Source organism: Mauremys reevesii, linkage group 6 (genome assembly GCF_016161935.1).
Source record: "Mauremys reevesii isolate NIE-2019 linkage group 6, ASM1616193v1, whole genome shotgun sequence".
Taxonomy (NCBI): Eukaryota; Metazoa; Chordata; order Testudines; family Geoemydidae; genus Mauremys; species Mauremys reevesii.
This window is the reverse complement of record NC_052628.1, coordinates 62,713,025-62,733,769: the sequence shown is the minus strand read 5'-3', so window position 1 is coordinate 62,733,769 and position 20,745 is coordinate 62,713,025. Positions and strand designations below refer to the sequence as shown.

Sequence of the window (20,745 nt, the reverse complement as noted above, 5' to 3'; positions counted from 1 at the left end):
TTGTTGATTGGCTCTAGTTTTCAAGATATGCTATTGGGTCAGTATATATGACCCTTGACTTGGGAATAGCGGAGGATAAGTGAGTTATAAAGGGAAGGGATCTCAATTTAAACCAGAAATGACTAAAACACATCTTTGACTGGATCTATGAATAAATCTATGACTGGGTTTGGACAGTACTTGCTTTTTAGGCAAAATAATGAATGATGCAATCTGAAGCTGGTATTGCGTCATACATGATATGAATTGCATCATGTTATTCCTAGAAGTCATGGATGATGCAATCATAACGAAGCTTACATCACTCTGCTGAACAAATTGCCCTATATCAGCTCTAGAAATCATACAGTGTCATGCTCTCTTATTTGTCAGTGTTTGATTTTGCAAAAGGACACATTTCTGTTTAGCCAAAGTGAGCAGAGATGCCTCGTACTTGTGTGAACAGTGCAGATAACTTCTGCTATGTTTGTGGTGAAGTGACTTTTGCATCACAAAAGCTCAGTATAACCACTATGGTTAAGAAAGCCTATCACCTTTATTTTGGCTGCAAAATTGGAGATCAGGACAAGAGGTGGGCCCCACACATATGCTGCAACACTTGTGCAACAAATCTTCGCCAGTGGTTGAACAGGAAAAGGAAATCTATGCCTTTTGCAGTGCCAATGATTTGGAGAGAGCCAACAGATCATACCAGCAATTGTTACTACTGCATGGTGCCTCCAGTTGGGAAAGGTGTGTCAAAGAAGAAAAAGTGGACTGTGCATTATCCAAACATTCCATCAGCTATACGCCCAGTACCCCACGGAGAAGGACTGCCAGTTCCTGATGCACCAGAATCATTTTCACTTGAGTTAGACGAGGAAGAGGAAGAGGATGAAACTTCTTGTCCTGAACCATCAATGTCACAGGACCCACATTTTCTCCCATCCTCCTCCTCTGAACCACACCTCATAACACAAGGTGAACTGAATGACCTTGTCAGGGATTTGGAACTACCCAAGAGTAAGGCAGAGCTGTTGGGCTCCAGACTACAGCAGTGGAATCTCCTGGCAGGTGATGTTAGGGTTTCCATGTTCCGTGACCGTCAAAAGGATCTTGTCCCATTCTTCTTCATGGAAGGTGATCTTGTAGCCTGCAACAACATCGATGGTGTGATGGCAGCCCTCAACATCGTTCACAGTCCAGATGAGTGGAGACTGTTCATTGATTCATCAAAGATGAGTCTTAAAGCTGTTTTACTGCATAATGGCAATGTTTTGCCATCAATTCCAGTTGGTCATGCAGTCCATAGGAAGGAAACCTATGACAACATGAAACAACTTTTGAGGTGCATAAACTATGACCAACATCAGTGGCAGCTTTGTGGTGATTTGAAGGTTGTTGCTCTCTTGCTTGGTCTGCAGACTGGATACACAAAGTAGTGCTGTTTTCTCTGCGAATGGGATAGTCATGCAAGAGATTCCCACTACATCAAGAAAGATTGGCCACTCCGACAGTCGTTGGAGCCTGGGAGGAAAAGTGTTCAGCATCCACCACTTGTTGAATCAAGGAAGATTTTGTTACCACCCTTCCACATCAAGCTGGGTCTGATGAAGAACTTTGTCAAGGCCATTGACAAAACACAAGCAGCTTTCAAGTACCTCCGTGGAAAACTTCCAAGGTTAAGTGAAGCTAAGATAAAGGAAGGTGTCTTTGTTGGTCCTCAGATTCGTGAACTTCTTCGAGATGATGCATTTGACCATGCACTGCGTGGCAAGGAAAAGACGGCATGGAAAGCCTTCCAGTTAGTGGCAATAAATTTTCTCGGAAACAACAAGGCAGACAACTACAGGTTGTTGGTGGAAAACCTCCTCAAGGCATACAAAAGCCTTGGTTGCAACATGTCACTAAAGATACGTTTTTTGCACTCTCATCTAGATTTTTTTCCACCGAATTGCAGAGCAGTGAGCGACGAGCACGGCGAGCGATTTCACCGGGACATTGCAACAATGGAGAAATGCTATCAGGGCAAATGGAGCCCATCAATGCTTGCAGACTATTGCTGGACAGTGACAAGAGATGCTCCATTTAATGAATACAAGGGACAAGCCAAGAAGCGCCAAGTAGACACTGAATAGGACTAAACTATGTACATAATAGTTTTTTGCCTTTTGTTTCATAATAAATTTTAGTTATATAACCCTTTTGCTGATTTTTAAAGTGTTACATAAACAGGACAGGTGAAATATTATCATGTAAAGCAACCATAAACACATGAAAAGACCTAGGTTTACAATTTATGATTAAAACTCTACTATCTACACAATATACATAGACATAAAATGTAAAAACTTACATAACTTAGAAACAGTAGCCAATCAGTTGTTTTAATTGTCATATTTGAATTCAGCACATCAAAATACATAATAAATAGCACATTTTATCTCCGAAGCAGATGACTTCTCAAAAATTGTAGACCAGTGAAATCAGCAAATCATCATGTTGGACTCCATGACAGAATAATTTAGTCCAAAATGCTTGCTAGAAACCAACACTTTTTACAAGAACCCCCACTCCCACATCTTACAAAATATTACCCAAATCCTTCAACTTAACATGAATGAAGGTGCATTCTGGTTTTAGACACTGACATTTTGCTATCTCTTTGCAAGCTGTGCAGACTTTTACAATATCAGCTTTTTCTAGTAAAGCCAAAAGTGGATTTCCATAATTTTATATAAACTGAAAAAAACCTATTCCTGTCATAAAAAGGTGTTTTCACCTTGTAAAACAGGAAAAGTGACAACTTGTAGGATTTGGTATTCAGTTGTGACATAGTTTTCATAGCTCTTATTATGTCAGATTTTTTTTCAATATATTGTTTATGCTACCAACAATATATATTTGTATTTGCAGTGCATTTGTATCACATCTTTGCAGGAGATTTCCCTTTCAAATCAAGCTGGTGACAGTTCTAAAAGGTAGTTTACATCCTGTAAAAATATTCTAGGTAGTTTATAAAACATTAGAATATATATTCACTTATACTAGTTAAAACTGTATTTGTTTTTAAAAATATGACACTAAGTCTGTTGACACAGGACATGGTTTAAAGTCCACCTTTTCCCCTTGAGTCAAATTGCAGCTATGTCTGTGCACAAAGAGCTTTGAAGCGCTAAGTGTAGTCAAAGCTCCAGCGCTGGGAGAGAGCTCTCCCAGCGCTGTCCGTACTCCACCTCCCTGTGGGGAATAACGTACAGCGCTGGGAGCCGCGCTCCCAGCGCTGGGGCTTTGACCACACTGGCGCTTTGCAGCGCTGCAATTTGCAGCACTGGAGAGGGTGTGTTTTCACACCCTGCTGCAGTGCTGCAAATTTGCAAGTGTAGCCAAGGCCACAGGGAGTAGACCCTGTGTTAGATGAATGCCAATGGCAGAGGGATGTCTTTGAAAACCTGCCTCAATACCCCCAGTGATAAGGGCTGGGAAATGGGAAGTCTAAAGCCTCAGGTAGGAACAAAAGTTTTGACACTCTGGCTATGCAAGGAGGGCTCTCTTCTTGATCTGTGGACTTGGAGAAGAGTATCCAGAATATAACCCTGAATGTGTAGGAGGGTGGGAAATCTGTTTCCTGGTTACGTCTGGAATGATATGTATTTTTTGGTTGAGTCTCTCAGGAATATTTTATATTAAGCCAACTACTGCTTGTGTTTTGAGTTTTATAAAATATTCTTTCTCATAGTTTTATATGCATATTCCTCAGAATGCATTGTTTTTCAAACACTATTGCATCAGAGACATGTGTTCAGCTCCCAAAGAGGTCATGCACCATATTGATAGTCTAAGAATAAATGTGTGTTTATTTTCTCTTTTTTTTTTTTTTTTACTGAATATCTGGACTTGAAAAATAAAGTACATTTTTTGCAGTCAGTTTAAGACTGAAAGTTATTTGGGGAACAATAGGTTAGACTAACTACTAGCAATATGAGGTAAACATCATCCTAACTTTTAAAAACTAGCAGTAAAGATAATTGCAAGTTTTAAACCACGTTGGAGTTTTCTAAGTGCTGTATTGTCTTTGCAAAAGTAAGAACAAATAATTTCATATGGCACAGCAATTGTGTGGCCTGCCTATCTGTTAGTATTTTTTTAAATGTAACTGCTCTCACCAATATGTACAGAGTCAACTGTTTCCTTTAGTTGTCATCATCGAGGTCAATTTAAGGTCAAGTTTAGATAAGGGGACAAGTGATGTGCACAAATGTGATTAGACCATATGATGAACAAACGACTAAGACATGCAATATTGACCCAATCCTTTTTCCTGAATCTTCAGGCAGTTTACAGGGGATGTGGGAATACATCATGACAAGATTTATAAAGCAGATCACAGCTTACTCTAAGCAATGGTTCATTCCTGGAACTGGATTCAGAAGAATATGAATGCTGTCAGTAAATGACTCTAAGAAAAGTAAAATAAGGTAGCTATATAATATTAATGCCTGAAGTATGTCCTAAAATATTATTTCAAGGGCTGAAGCTCTCACTTTATTAATTATTATTTATTATGATTATTATTGAAAACTGATGAACACTTAATTTTTACCTTAAGGGAGAAAATATAATAGCAAATACGTGCATTTCTTCCTATGAGAAATGGTCTCCTGTGTGGTAGTTAACAGTCAGTAGAAATTCAGTACTATCCATTTTAAACAGTTTTAAAGGTTAACTGCAAAGAAAAAAATACATTGTTTGTGCCTTTTACTGCTCCTTTATGATTTATGAAGGTGGCTGGTTTTTGATTTTGCTATTGATTTCAGTTCACAGTAGCCTGAAACCTGGCCTGTGTTTCCCCCAGCCTTTAGCTGAAATAGGGGTTGAGAATTTAAAAAGGGGAATCAGTTTAGGGCTATGGAAGCTGAAGTTCAGGTTTCAGCCTGATCCTTTGCTTAAAACCATACTTTACCTATCAAGTACTTCTTACCTTTAGTACAGATGGGCCATGGGGACATTAAGCAGCAAATAAGGGCAAACTATAAGATGAGTCATCCTACCTCTTGAAACCTCATGATCCTATAAGATTGCAGTGAGGATCTCTGACATTTATGATTTATCTCTGAGAGGATGACAGCAATCTGCCGGCTAAACTGTAGATGTACTGGTGGCCTGGCAATCTCTAAAAAGAATATGTCTCCAGATTTGCATTTCTTCCATCTTTATGACAGTACATTTCCCAAAGGAAGATGGCTTGATTAAAGTGGGTGGAATTAGCAAAACACAGTGATTCCTCCTGTGCTACCAAACCAGGTGGCTTTTGGCCCAGTTTATTTAGTATTGCTTATTTTAGACAATTTATGGAACAAATATTGTTTTTCAGACTCTATAGGTGTCTTTTCAAAAGGAAACTGGCTGGCTACATATATTTTTATATCTCTTTATGCTAAATCAGAGATCTAATAAAACACATGTTGAGGCATCGTGTTTCATTCCATACAAGAGCTTACATCTATACATTAATAAATGGGTTACCTTCATTGAGACACAGCTCTTTAATCTGTGACTGATCAAGTAAGAATTATTAAATTTAGTAATTAACATTGTACATTTAATAAAAACCCAACTGTAATTTAACATGTTATTAATATACTGTTACAAGGTAAAATAGTTCTCATTTAACTTAGATTAAGCCATTATTAATTATTACTATTATTTTATTTTAGTTGACCCTCCCTTTTAAGATAAGTGAGGGTTATGGAGAATAAAAGATCAGTCTTGGTATGCTGAAAATACAATCATGTTAATTTAGTTTGGTTTGGCTGCCCTGACGCCCCCACACTTTTATATGAAGAAACCCCACCCTATAGTCAAAACAGCTAGCCATTTTAATGGGCAGGTGATGAACAGCAAGCAAAATCTGAAGCTGTGATGGTTGCTGTTGCCCTCAGGAACAGGCATGGGTGGGAATAAAATGGAGGGAGGGGCATCTTCCTGGCATCTGGAAGGGGAGAAGAGCCCCACTCCTGCCAAAAAATATTGAGGCAGGATCTATATTGAGACAGAGAAGCTGAGGGTTTAGGCCATAATGGAGCAAAGCATTGAAACACATGCCTAAATAAGTCAGTGGGACTACTCATATGCTTTGCTTGTTCAGGGCCTTAGAGGTTATCTGCTGGAGCATCAGCAGGATAAAATATTCTGGGAATCAGCTTTATTAAGATAGGAGAGCAAGGAGAGTCCTTGAAAATTAATCTTTTTTGTAGTTCTGGCATAATCAAATAAGTCTTGTTCTCTTTTGTCATCTACTATGGACCTGAACTGAAAGTGCTGAAAATGCTACAAGAAAAAAATGCTATTTTGACTTTTCTAGCTTTTACCAGGAAGTGGAGAGCAGATTGAAAAGAGAAAATTAAAATTAGAAATTTCACTGAATGTTTTTTTTAAGTTCCATTTATTTTTTTAAGGAAAAATTGGTTTGGTTCTTATTTTCATCACAGCTGTTTTGCCCATCTCTAATACCTGATAAACAGTCTAATCAACTTCCACTGGTGTGCATGCATGGGACAGGACAGGCATTTTCTACTCATCTCTGCTTAAAAGTGAGTCAAATGTTTTGCTCCTAAATGTGCCAGCAGATCAGTGTATAGATGAATTACTCTGAAATTTGATTATGCTGGTGTTTTATTAATTCATAGATGCTGTCACTGTGCTTCTCAGCTCTCCTTATGCATATAATTAATGTTTCTAATCAAATATTTCTTCATTGGCTCTGCAGAGGATACTATTGGCTTTGTCTTTTAGAAACACTGTGAAACATAATGAAACTAAGATCCTGACTACTTGTGCTCAATAAAGGCAACATTTTCAAAGTACTCTGTGAAACTCTATGGACAAATTTCACATGCACACACTTTTGCATGTGCAAATCCTGCAAATGCACATGCAAATTGGCACTTTACACATAGGGCAGGCAGTTTCTCACACAATTACCTGCTTTGCACACAAAAATAGTTGTATGCAAGTGGATGCTGCACAAAATATGCCTACACAGTCTTGTAAACAGTGTTTAAACATAGAGATGCAATGGAATTTTGTGCAAAAATAGAGATGCTTGATTCAGCATTTTTGCAAGAATCCAATTTGAATAATGGAATCCTGCCTGCCTAAATTTCTCCTACAATTTCAACTGGATTTGGCATTCAGCTAGATAGGACCAGATTTGAAACCCTTATTCATGTTGAGAAGCAACTTACTCCAAAATTAGACCCATTGACTTTAATGGGACTACTTGTGAAAGTAGGATCTACTTTGTGAGAATAAAGTTATCCGAAATTACACCACAATGTTGCTGTGCATTGTTAAACAGCTGCATTAGGATGGCTACACTTTGCTGCTGGGAGATCTTTGGTATCCACAGAGAATTTGTAAAGTACTTTCCTGTACTCCAGGGTGAGCATGAAAAACACTATATAAATATAGGATATACTTCCAAATCTAGAATTTAAATGTTTCCAATCTTTATGGAATTAGTTTCCTTTCCCAACATTATGGAAACACCGTGCTTTCAAGAAGCATCTTTTGAGTAGATCACAAAGAAAGTTATGTTAAAAAAATTAGGAAAGATATATAGTACAAAGCAAATCATGAAGTAAGCCAGTATCAAATTGAGCTTTATATATCTTCTCACCCAAGAGGACCTATACACCATTTTAAAATTTTGAGCTTTAATCATCATATCAGCCTTTTCATGCTTAAGTGATATGAAGTGTGACTTGACTATGCACTGAAAAAATGGCAGATCTATAGATTTTTTTAATCGTAGTTGTTATCCCTGGTTATAATCTCCTGATCTTGCTGAACTATTTTAAATGTTGATATCAAGTTGACTATTTGTCTCCAAACCAAAACTCCTAACAACTTAAATACTTCCACAATCTTTTCTTACTTTATACCATTTGCATTTAGAAATCCCATTAGTGTAATGCAGCAAACAATTTATTTCACTAAAGTTTTCCATGAAGAGAAGAATAATATTTGAGACCAAAACCCAAATTATCAGTGCAGATGACAAAGCCCATAGTATCATCTACAGATCCCATGAAGAAATATTTGATTAGAAACATTAATTATATGCACACGGAGAACTGAGGGATGCTAACATCTAATTAGTCACAAAGGGAAATTAAATCTAATTTCTTAACTGACAATTGCTCTCTGGCAGTATTTGTATTTAACAAAATAAATTCCAATTTATCATAGCTGGTACTTTAGAGTTTTAAAGCAATGATCAGATGTACATAAATTGGGTTAAAAGCTAACAATCACAGAGGTAAGCACTGTGCCAGCAACTTTTCCAATCAATATTCTTTTTGGGTTAACAATTAGCAGCTAAACTAAATCAGAATGATGCATTGCACAGCCCCTGGGAATGTGATTTCCCCTTGGCTAGTGGTTTGTCTTTCATTACACTGAAGTATTTTATAGAGCCACAGCAAACACTTTGCCAGGGTTAACGAACTCTGGTGAACAATTAAAACAACTAAAAGCTAATGATCTTATTCACCTGGTGCACTCAGTGCTCATCTCTGAGCCATAAGGTACTCATTAGGCTCCCAATGAAGAGTGAGTTTACAAAAGGAAAAATGCAGAAAAATGTGCCCTTTGGAAGGAAGAGATTGAATGTGCTCTGAGCATGAGTAAGATGGAATAAAGAGTCAAGAAAGGCTGATAGCAGGGACATAGGCAGTAGGATATGTATCACTGAAAATAGCACTTCTGCGGTATATTATTTTAAAAGCCTTAAAAAGCTGAAGGGATGATGGTGTGGGTGTGCATACATGGATGAGACCCGAAAGAACATTATAATCACCAGAAAGTCAGAGGAGGAGAAAGCAAACCTGACCTAAACAATGACTTTAGTTCAACTTGCAGTTAAAATCATCCTAGATTTGTGAGGCTGGCAAATACTTTTGAAATTTGTGCTTTGAAGGACTGAGTTTGTCAGGCAGATTTATGGCTTTTTTTTTTAAACATTTTTATAACTAATACAAAAAATGTAAGGACTGTTTGCAGAAAAGTAATCCTAGTGGGGCCATGAGTCAATAGGATTTTTTCCAGTTAAATCCTAATTAAAAAGTAATTATGCATAAGGGCAATAAACCACTTGGATGAAGCATTTTATGAGCACAGACTTTGATGAGGAGATTAATAAAAGTTAAAAGTAGCATCAGTATATGGAAGAATATCTTATATTTGGGAGGCAGTGTATCCTAGTGGAGTGAGATAGTATGACCTAGTGGATAGAGCCCTAACTGTGGGCAAAGGATACCTGATGTCTATTCCCAGCTTTGCTACTGGCTTGTTGGGTGACCTTGGGCAAAACACTTCACTTCTCTGTGCCTTAATATCCCCATGTGTAAAATAGGAAAAGCACTTTGAGATCTACTGATGAAAAAACTAGGTGTTATTACCTAAAGTCATTGTTTAGGGAAATCCATATTTCATTGTCTGCTCAACCATGTGTTGAACAAGAGCGATGCATTGTGGCTGTATATACACGTAGGCATAATAGTAGTTAGTGGCATTTTCAGCGCCATAAACACAAGCCCCTATGGTATGAAATAAAGATCTATCTGCTATAGGCGTGAGTTAAGTGGTAGGGTTTACAATCACTGGGGCTAGCATACAGAGATATGATTCAGCAAGGTATTTATGCATAAACCTAATTTAAGTTTCATGCTCTTAGGATAAGGAATGGAATATCTAAATTTCAAAAGGAATACCTAACCTGTGGAAAATATGCCTCAAATTTTTGCAAATGCATCCGTCTTTACATGCAAATGCATGTTTGTTTTTTTTAAATAAACATTCAGATTGAGATTCCCCTGTCATCTGCCCACCCTGCAAAAGACTAAAACCACAATGTAACCATTTCTTCAGTTTAATTTTCCCTCTTCTGTCTCTCTCACACAAACTCACAAAAAACAGTGTCTACATAATCTATTCAAGTTTTTATTCCTATAAGCAGGAAGGAAGAAAGAGAGAGGAAGTTTGTTACTGCTCTTTCTTTAACTAAGAAGATGCTCAGATACTACTTCCTAGACAGATAGATACACTTCAGTTGGGGAAGGGGTCTAGGACATAGTGCAGCATATTAATGGATTCAGCCTCCCAATTTCAACAGTGAAGCTGATGGAAATCAAAGAGGATACAGAAAGGTCATCCAACTACAGGCTGTCAAGCAAATGACACTAGCAAGGTGGCCAGAAGACAAAAGCCAAGTACCGGTAAGAGCAAAACCATATTTTCAAATTAGAGATGAGCTCAGTGTTCAGAATAGAATCATACTTTGAGGACAGAGAGCTGTTGTCTCTGTCTCATTACATAAGGATGCCATGCAAAAATATATGCCCCCCCACCCCCGGGCATTGACAGCATCTTAGATGGGCTTGAAATGTACAGAAATGTGGATGGAACTCCACTCTTTGATAGAAGGGTCTGACACTTGCCAGATGTGTGATATCCACCAGCAGAAAGAGATGGTTACCATATGAGGTGCCCACCAAACCATTGGGAAAGGTGGAAGCAGACATTTACCTTCAAGAAGAAAGTGGTCTTGATTATATTGGACTACTACTCAGATTTGGAGGAGATTAAAACCCTGCGTGACAAGTAATCTGAAGGAACAGGAAACACTTATAAGACAGCAGACACAGCCAGAGAAAGCCTACAGAGATAACCACAGAAGAGAGAGACACAGAACCATACAGAGGTGAATTTCAGTGGGAGAGATAGATAGTTTGCCACACTCAGAGACAGGTGGACAAGGAGACAGAGATAGGTCACTCCTGGTGTGATTGTCTGTTGAGAAAACCAAAGACTATGTAACCAGTGGAACCTGTGGTAAAGACAAAACTCCAACTAAGGCTATGTGTTAGCAATTTCTGGCCAAAGGGACATGGAGTGAAGAACTGAGCATAAAATATTTGTTTTTAATTTATATATTCAAATGTTTGTAAAATAGAAAAGATGTATCATGAATAGTGGAACTAGAGTCAGGGCCTATGTCCCATGGAAAGACTCTTATTGACAGGACACCAGGAAAAGAGGAAATGTGGGGTTGTTAGACTGGAAACAATTCAGTAACATGTTTTAATTAAGTTCCATTTGCTCAACTAACCTGCATTCAGTATCAATTGTTTCAAATGAAATAGGGAGTGGAAAGAAATGTTTTTCTGCTTAGGTCTAATATCTACAGATGACATGGCCATTACCCTATTCCAGTCTCTTTATCATGGGTAAAAAGTAACACTGACAGGCTCTGGCCAGGTAAAAAAGTAGTGTGAAGTGGATCTAGGGGCAGATTCCCCTGGTCCAGGCACTGTGGAAGATGGCTCTAGTGTGTGACTGGGAAGGGAGTGGTGGGGGAAGGGCTGCAGCATGCAGTGTCTTCCATAACTTAGAAATACCCCTGGCTCTATCTAAATTATGCCAGGGGCCTACCCAGCCTTGAAGTAGCACAGGTCAAGAGGGCAACAAGCTGGACTAAAGATTCCCTGGACCCCCTCATCCTGGGCTGCCTCTTAGACAGCACAGAATCTCAATCAGATGTGTGTGCTTGTGTGAAGAAGAGAGTCAGTGAAATGGACCATGGTCACCATATTACAGCTAACGGTTTCATGTAGCATATCTATGCTGGTGTCTAATATCCTATATGTGGATTAGGAAGTTGATTTCCATCCTTCTTACTCCAACATTTATACTTTTACACAGAGTTATAGTCCTGGTTGAGCTCCCTCTTGCAATCAGACACTAGTCTGTAATATTGGATCTAACCCTTAGATCCCACATGCCTCCAAGCCTTCTTGGTCTGAGCAGTATCCAGACACTGTCTCTTAGTACAGTCACAATCTTGGGGTACAGAATATGGGACTTCACAATCCAGTGGCTCTAGCCCTCAAGACCTGTGCTGACTTCTCAAGCCTCCTTAGTAGCGTAAGCATTCCCTACCCAGAGCTTCACTTTCATGGTATTCCTGTTTACTCTTTAACCCATTAATTAAACAAGGGAGCACTTAGAATTTGCAGAGTAACTTCTAAACCGGACACACTTGTTCCAATGACAAAGGAAAAGAGTTACAGATCGAGGCAAAAGGAACAAATACCTTCAGGCATATTTTTTCTTCCATTGTCTTTACCACTCCAAGACCTTTTTGGATTCTTGTTAGTGCCCTTTTAGGGTCCCAAGACCCTGTTACACTCCCATCCCATCCTCCTACTCAGTCTTGCTGCTCTGGACGACGGATGACCAATGAAAGAAAGCTCCCCTGGCTTGAGATGATCTCGTCCTAAAATAGAGTTCTGGCATCCTCTGTGAGATCACCCCTCAAACAGTTTCAAACCCCACATCAGGTGATCAGTTGCTAACCACCAGGTCCTCTTCCCCCTCTCCCCTCCCCCTGGGGTATAGGCTGTGAAAAGAGAACCCTCTGGACTTCATCCAGCCTATTGTTTTAGGGTGGATCTATTTGAATGGAAGACCATCTGGGTTGAGGACTCCGGGAATATTTTCCATTATTAGCCCCTCTGCTAGGCTGCTTGACATCCACTGGGTGCCCTAGCTCAAAATGGAGGCTACATTGCAAAAGTGAAGAGCACAGTATACAATCAATTTGGCATTCACAAAACAGAATGAAGTTTGCAGATTGATACAGACATATATTTGTGTCTGTATATGTCATCGTATATCTGTTGCACATAGACTTTGTGCAGGACAGCAGAATTTTACTTTCTTACTCAATAATTAGGTACAATCAGATGAGTTAATGCGAGGACCTTTTAATGTACTTGCATTTTTATAGGTTACTTCCTCATTTTAACAACTACAAAACAAACATACAAAAACTAAAATAGAACCTCAAAGCCATGAAAATGTAAGAGTTCGCATGACTTTTGACATGATACCCTACTGAATAAAGCCATATAATGCAACTATTACAATGTTTTAATGCAGATTGTCTATGAAAATAGATTTGAAACATTTACCCTTGAGCAGTTGCTAATTTTTGTATATGTTAATAACTTGGCTGGTTAATTAGCCGTGTATTTTGAAGAACAAAAGGGCATAAAGAAGAGTGCAGATTAACAACCAATATTTTCATTTTTAAAAAGTAGCTATATTTTAGTTATGAGGTTTCAATAAAGCAATAAAGCTTCCAAAAGCATTAACTTTTTTTTTCTCTTTGCTTTCCTATAACTTCAAACCAGATTTTTTTTAAACAGTAAAGTATTTTTTAAATGCTTTCGGGCAGAGCTGAATTTCGTATTTGGGCTTATGAATCCATTTTTCACCACCTCCCACAAATTTTACTGATTGTGTTCAGATGATTTTTTACAGATTCAGGCCCAAACTTTACTGAGTCATTTTACATGCATACAAAAAAAATATGCATGGGGGGGAGGAGGAAGGGAAGGGAAGGGAACCTTAGCTTCTCTTCTTCTGCTGCAGAAGTGGAATCTATCTGTTTTAGCTGAGGGACAGTGCATAGTTACCAGTATTTTAAAAGGTTTTTTAGATATATTTTTCCAAAGGCTGAATTGAGCCTTTTATAGAATCATAGAATTCAAGATCAGAAGGGACCATTATGATCATCTAGTCTGACCTCCTGCAAGATGCAGGCCACATAAGCCGATCCACCCACTCCTTAAGCAAGCGACCCCTGCCCCATGCTTCAGAGGAAGGCAAAAAACCTCCAGGGCCACTGCCAATCTACCCTGGAGGAAAATTCCTTCCCGACCCCAAATATGGCAGTCAGCTGAACCCCGAGCATGCGGGCAAGACTCTCCAGCCATACCCTCTGGAAAAAGGCTAACAATATCCTATCATTGACCCATTGTACTAATTACCAGTGTGGCACTTAATTGACCTATTGACTAAGCCCGTTATCCTATCATACTATCTCCTCCATAAACTTATCTAGCTTAATCTTAAAGTCATGAAGGTCCTTCGCCCCCACTGTTTCCTTCGGAAGGCTGTTCCAGAATTGCACTCCTCTGATGGTTAGAAACCTTCGTCTAATTTCAAGCCTAAATTTCCTGACTGACAATTTATATCCGTTTGTCCTCGTGTCCACATTAGCACTGAGCTGAAATAATTCCTCTCCTTCCCTGGTATTTATCCCTCTGATATATTTAAAGAGTGCAATCATATCTCCTCTGATCCTTCTTTTGGTTAAGGAAAACAAACCGAGCTCCTCAAGTCTCCTTTCATATGACAGGCTTTCCATTCCTCGGATCATCCTAGTGGCCCTTCTTTGTACCCGTTCCAGTTTGAATTCATCCTTAAACATGGGAGACCAAAACTGCACACAATACTCCAAATGAGGTCTTACCAATGCCTTATATAATGGGACTAGCACCTCCTTATCCCTACTAGAAATACCTCGCCTAATGCATCCCAAGACTGCATTAGCTTTTTTAACGGCCACATCACATTGCCTACTCATAGTCATCCTACGATCAACCAGGACTCCTAGGTCCTTCTCCTCCTCCGTTACTTCCAACTGGTGCGTCCCCAGCTTATAACTAAAGTTCTTGTTAGTCATCCCTAAATGCATAACCTTACACTTCTCACTATTGAATTTCATCCTGTTACTAATACTCCAGTTTACAAGGTCATCCAAATCTCCCTGGAGGATATCCCGATCCTTTTCTGAATTTGCAATACCTCCCAACTTGGTGTCATCTGCAAACTTTATCAGCCCACTCCTACTCTTGGTTCCCAGGTCAGCGATAAATAGATTGAATAAAATCAGACCCAAAACCGAACCTTGAGGAACTCCACTGGTAACCCCCCTCCAACCCGACAGTTCCCCCTTCAATACGACCCTCTGCAGTCTCCCCTTTAACCAGCTCCTTATCCACCTCTGGATTTTCATTTCGATCCCCATCTTTTCCAATTTAATCAGTAATTCCTCATGCGGTACCATATCAAACGCCTTACTGAAATCAAGATATATTAGATCCACCACATTTCCCTTGTCTAAAAAATCTGTTACTTTCTCAAAGAAGGAGATCAGGTTGGTTTGGCACGATCTACCTTTCGTAAATCCATGCTGTAATTTGTCCCAGTTGCCATCAGCCTCATGCTCCGTAACCACTCTCTCCTTTAAAAAATTTTCCATGACTTTGCATACTACAGATGTTAAACTAACAGGCCTGTAGTTACCCGGGTCACTTTTTTCCCCTTCTTGAATATAGGAACTATATTAGCTAATCTCCAGTCAAACGGTACAACCCCCGAGTTTAGAGATTTATTAAAAATCATCGCTAATGGGCTTGCAATTTCACTCGCCAATTCCCTTAATATTCTAGGATGTAGATTTCCGGGCCCCCTGATTTACTTCCATTTAGCTGTTCAAGTTTGGCTTCTACCTCAGATACCGTAATGTCTACCCCCATATCTTCATTCCCATCAGTCCCTCTATCACTATTCCTTAGCCCTTCATTAGCCTCATTAAAGACCGAGGCAAAATATTCATTCAGATATTGTGCCATTCCAAGATTATCCCTAATCTCCACTCCGTTTAAAGTTTTAAGCGGTCCCACTTCTTCCTTCTTGGTTTTCTTCCTATTTATATGGCTAAAAAACCTTTTGCTATTGGTTTTAATCCCCTTCGCTAGGTCCATCTCCACCCGGCTCTTTGCCTTTCTCACTGCTTCCCTACACCCTCTGTCCTCAATAAGGTAGGTTTATTTGCTGATCCCTCCCATTTTCCACTCCTTGTACGCTTTCTGTTTTTTCTTAATCACCCCTCTAAGACGCTTGCTCATCCAGCTCGGTCTAAAACTGCTACCTACGAGCCGTTTTCCCTTTCTCGGGATACATGCCTCTGACAACTCCTGCAACTTCAACCTGGAGTAACCCCAGGCGTCATCTGCCTTTAGATCCCTAAATATGTTAGTCCAATCCACTTCCCTAACTAGTCGCCTTAATTTAGTAAAGTTAGCCCTTTTGAAATTGTATACCTTAGTCTCAGATGCAATTTTGATTATCCTCCCATTTATTTTGAAATGAATTAGCTCATGATCACTCGAGCCAAGGTTGTCCCCTACAACTATTTCCTCAACAAGGTCCTCGTTACTCACCAAAATCAGATCTAAAATGGCATCGCCCCTCGTCGGTTCAGCAACTACTTGATGAAGGAATTCATCAGCTATCACGTCTAGGAAAAGCTGAGCCCTATTATTATTACTAGCATTTGTTTCCCAATCTATATCCGGGAAGTTAAAGTCCCCCATGATCAAACAGTTCCTATTAGTATTTACCTCCTTAAAAACATTAAAGAGCTCTCTATCCATATCCAGGCTAGATCCCGGCGGTCTATAGCACACCCCAATCACTATCCCAGGGGAGGCTCTAGTAGTTTTCTTCCCCAATGTGACCATTGCCCAAACAGACTCCGTATTATCCATTGCATTGCTAGTTATTTCGTTACATTTCACCTCATTATTGATATACAATGCTACTCCCCCACCTTTACCTTTGCATCGGTCTTTCCTAAACAGCACATACCCTTCCATACCTGTACTCCAGTCATGGCTACCGTTCCACCATGTTTCAGTTATTCCTACGATATCCGGTTTCAATTCCCAGACCAGGAGCTCCAGTTTTTAGCCATAACCTATAGTAAGAACATATGCAAAGCTACAGCACCCAATATGGAGCACTGAGAAGCATTTTGTAACAGGGAGGCAGAATTACTTCTGGAGCTACTGGGTACAGAGAGGCTTGTTGGGATTACCCTTATTGCATACCCACATCTGGCTGCTCGGCTCTACTGTCTAGGGCTATGGGAGATGACTCATGGTTATACCTCCTCCACACACAATCTTTGGGCACTATGCATCCCCAGGGAATGCCGTGATACCAACTCTCATGATTTTGTCATGATTCTCATGGAATGGGTTACCTATGGAGGTGGGGGAATCTTTATCCTTAGAGGTTTTTAAGGCCCGGTTTGACAAAGCCCTGGCAGGGATGATTTAGTTGGGGTTAGTCGTGCTTTGAGCAGGAGATAGGACTAGATGACCTCCTGAGGTCTTTTAAAACCCTGATCATCTATGATTCTATGCTTATTTTTTTCCCTTAAAGCCCCAGCTTCTGGAGTCAAGTGGATATGTGATTATTTCAGTCTTCATTCTTAAAGAAAAAGCAAGTTTCTCACCCTTGTAGCTATGGAGAAAGCTTCAAAATGTGACCTCAGTGCACCCTAAAAGCAGAAGGCAAATAAAAACACTCAATTATTTTTACATAATCTCATGGTTTTAAAACCAAATCTCATGATTTTTGGTGAGCTTGACTCATGGTTTTTGAACATTTGGGGATGGCAATAGTGGGGATGGAGCAGTCCCTGCATTCTCCACAAGGTAGGAACTGCAGTTTTGTTAGTTTATACCTTCTTCCCTCTCACACTGAGCACTCAGATAAGGACCAGGAAGAATCTGTACCCTATAAAGCTGGGAATTTTGAGATGCTTGTATCCCAGCTTCTCGGAAGGGATGCATTCCACTGAATTTTATCCCTTCTGTTACTAATATAACTAACTAACTAATTAATCATCACCATCCCACTGTGAAGCAGGAGATTATTATTAAGCTCATTTTAGAAATAGGGAAAATAAGGCAGAAATGTTACATGATTTGATCAGGAACTGGTCAGAGTCAGGATAAGAATAAGGAGATCCTAGGTCGTGTATCTAGTCCATTAAACTATGCTGCCTGTCACTCTGATGAGCTCCATCAAAATCCAAGTTAGCTGCACTGCAAAGGAGTTTGCTCGGCTAAGGCAGTCAGCTAGCAAAGAGATTAGGTAGGAGGGTGCTATTGTTAATACTGGCATAGCTCTTCACAGTTGTGAATTGATATGGAGTCCTCCCCTAAATCAAAAGACCTCCGTACAGCTAGTCAGAAAACGTTGGGGTGGGTTCTACTGAAAATGATGAACAAAATGAATGGGTGGGGAAAACAGTTTTCAGGTTTTGGGTTTCCTCCACCCCACCCCCCACCTCCAAAAAGAGAGGATTGTTTTTCTTGTTTTGAGGAAAGTAGATACTTCCTTGAAAAATTTTGTTTAGTTGAAAACCTCTATATTCCATCCAAAAAAATTTTAAATAGAAAAATTTTGACTGGTCCTTGATTGGTGTCCATGATCTTTTTGGATTTAGAGATCAGGAGTGGGCAGCTGTAGGGACACCCTTCATAATCTGTGATTTTGCTGAACAACAAATAAACTTTCAACCCTATGTGGCCAGTTTATGTGGCCTTTCTGAGGAAGGGACTGTCCTTTTGTTCTGTGTTTGTGCAGAACCTTGCACAATGGGGTCCTGTTCTATCACTGGAGTACTAGGTACTACAGCAAACTAAATAATAAAGGCTAGATGAATACTTTTAAAAAAGGGAAACAGAGATTAGTTATATCACATCTAGGTCCTCCAAATACAGGGAAAGGGGCCTTTTGTGTGGAATGAAACTTTTTATGATAGATTTTGGCCTGAACCTATTTTTATATTTAAGTTAAATCCCAGGAGGTATAAGGAAACCCAGGTAGTTTAATTACAATTTAGCTAGTGCTGCTAAAATAAAGAACTCAACTGTCTTTTATAAGGCTTGAAATTTTTCCCCACAAGATCTTGCAAAGGGGCACAGTCAGACATCACCGGGGGAACAAAAGATGACAACCATGGTAAGCCTTGGCTGAATGTGCTAATTTCATTACATTAGTTCCTAATGATTGTGCAGTTCTTGAATATTACAGTGTGAATAGCTAGCAGGTGCCACTTATAAAACAATGGGTGGAGTGAAGTATGGTAATTCTGAAATCCTTAACTCTCCAAAAAAAGGTCATTATTTCTTAAAAGGGTGACTTGTGAAGCAACAGCAAGCAAACAAACAATGTCTATACTTGCTTGAAAAATAATAAGATTACTATTAGTGACTTGATTGATTTCTTTGCCATGACACGTCCTTAAGTATGATGTAGTTTTTGCTGTTCATAATAGAAAATCACATCCTTTCCTTAATCTGGAAAGCAAAAAAATAACTTGCCAGTTTGATGATCCATTTCTATGTTACATCATTTGAACAGTAATAATCCTGTTCAGGACTCATGGATCTTCATTTCCCTTTAAAATTATACCTTTTTCTGTGTAAAATCACAGGTAAACATGCTTATTCAATGTCTATCAGACTGGCAGTTTGTTCAGATAATGGAAGAGTGGCTCGCAAACTTATTGAAATCTATGCCATTTCCTACTATCACTTTATATACAAAACGTATAGACCGAAACAGAATTTTTAGGACCAATATATTTCATCCCACTCTCTGACAAGAGAATTACTAAGACATAGTGGAATTTTTAGTTCCAAGTGACTTTCTTTCAGAAATATAAAATATTACACATAGGTAGGGTTAGCTAAAATACATTGGATTAAGGAGGCTTTTGGTAAACCTTCTATTCAGAAAAAGAGACAGTTTTGTCACCCACGACCCAACCCTGAATGCAATTCACTTTTAAATGTATGTGTTTTCTTTCAATTTTGTCTTCCTGGTTCTAATAAAAAGGGACATGTTCTTTTCTCTGATAAAGACAAAAAGAATGTTTTCCTTCTGCATATATATTACATCCCAATCCAGCAAAGCATTTAAGCATATGCTTAACTATATGCCCAGAAGTAGCTACATTGATTCTAATGGGACCACTTAGATCCCTGAAATTAAGTATGTGTTTAAATGCTTTGCTGCATCAGGCCCCATACCTCCTATAATCAGGGTCCTTTTTCAGTCAATGGGACTGAGTAAGAACTTTTCAGTCAGTTGGCTGAGTAAGAACTTCATAACTTGTCCAAGAGCATAAGTAATTAGAGAAAGGGGAGACTCACACACCCCATCATTTGCAATTATCAGTTAAGAAAGTGTGAGCACATTCTTTTTACAACTCACCTGTGCACACTTTCAATCTTCAAGTAAGAAGAAGTAATCAGTTGCAATAACATCTACATTTCCCTTTATTCAAATGCCATTGTCATCTCATTTATGTGGGCAAAAACAATAGTCAATTTAGAAAGTAATCAGAAGGAAGAAGTAGACAAGTGCAATTTACAGGCAGGAAATATCCATGCCAATTCAAGTGAAAGAGCAGGTTTCCTCCTTGGGACTCAACTCATTTTTTGTACTGAGAAAGGATGCAGAAATGATGTTACTCTGACAGAAAGTATATTTCCCTTGAAATCCAGATGTATTATAAGATGAACTGGATCAGCATCATTGTGTATGTTGAATCTCACCAAAAAAGAAAAATTCAAATAACATTGTGGATCTAAGTTCAACCTCTAAAAATATGTTGAAATACTATTGTAGTCAAAATTCAATGCACAGGAGCAAGAAAGTCCATTCAGAGTTAATGTTGAAACCCTACTTATACTGTACTTTGTTGTGCATGCATAGTGTACCACCATTGTGATATACCAGGGTACAGTTGGGACCAGGGATGGGCAAACTTTTTGGCCTGAGGGCCACATCTGGGAATAGAAATTGTATGGTGGGTCATGAATGCTCACAAAATTGGGGTTGGGATGCAGGAGGGGGTGAGGAATTTGGGGTATAGGAGAATGCTCTGGGTTGGGACCAAGGGGTTCAGAGGGTGGCAGGGGAACCAGGGCTGGGGCAGGGGTGCAGGAAGGGGTGTAGGTTCCAACTGGGTGTGCGGGCTCTGGC

At 39.3% G+C, this 20,745-nt stretch overlaps 1 long non-coding RNA gene across 1 annotated transcript in view; it reads left to right on the top strand.

The window, feature by feature from the left end:
- Positions 1–5,880: 5,880 nt before the first annotated feature.
- LOC120408451 overlaps positions 5,881–20,745 on the top strand; it is a 28,467-nt gene continuing 13,602 nt past the window's right edge. The window contains exons 1-3 of the long non-coding RNA XR_005600696.1: positions 5,881–6,572; positions 10,157–10,259; positions 18,659–18,714. This is a non-coding gene — a long non-coding RNA (uncharacterized LOC120408451). The remainder of the gene's footprint in view (positions 6,573–10,156; positions 10,260–18,658; positions 18,715–20,745) is intronic.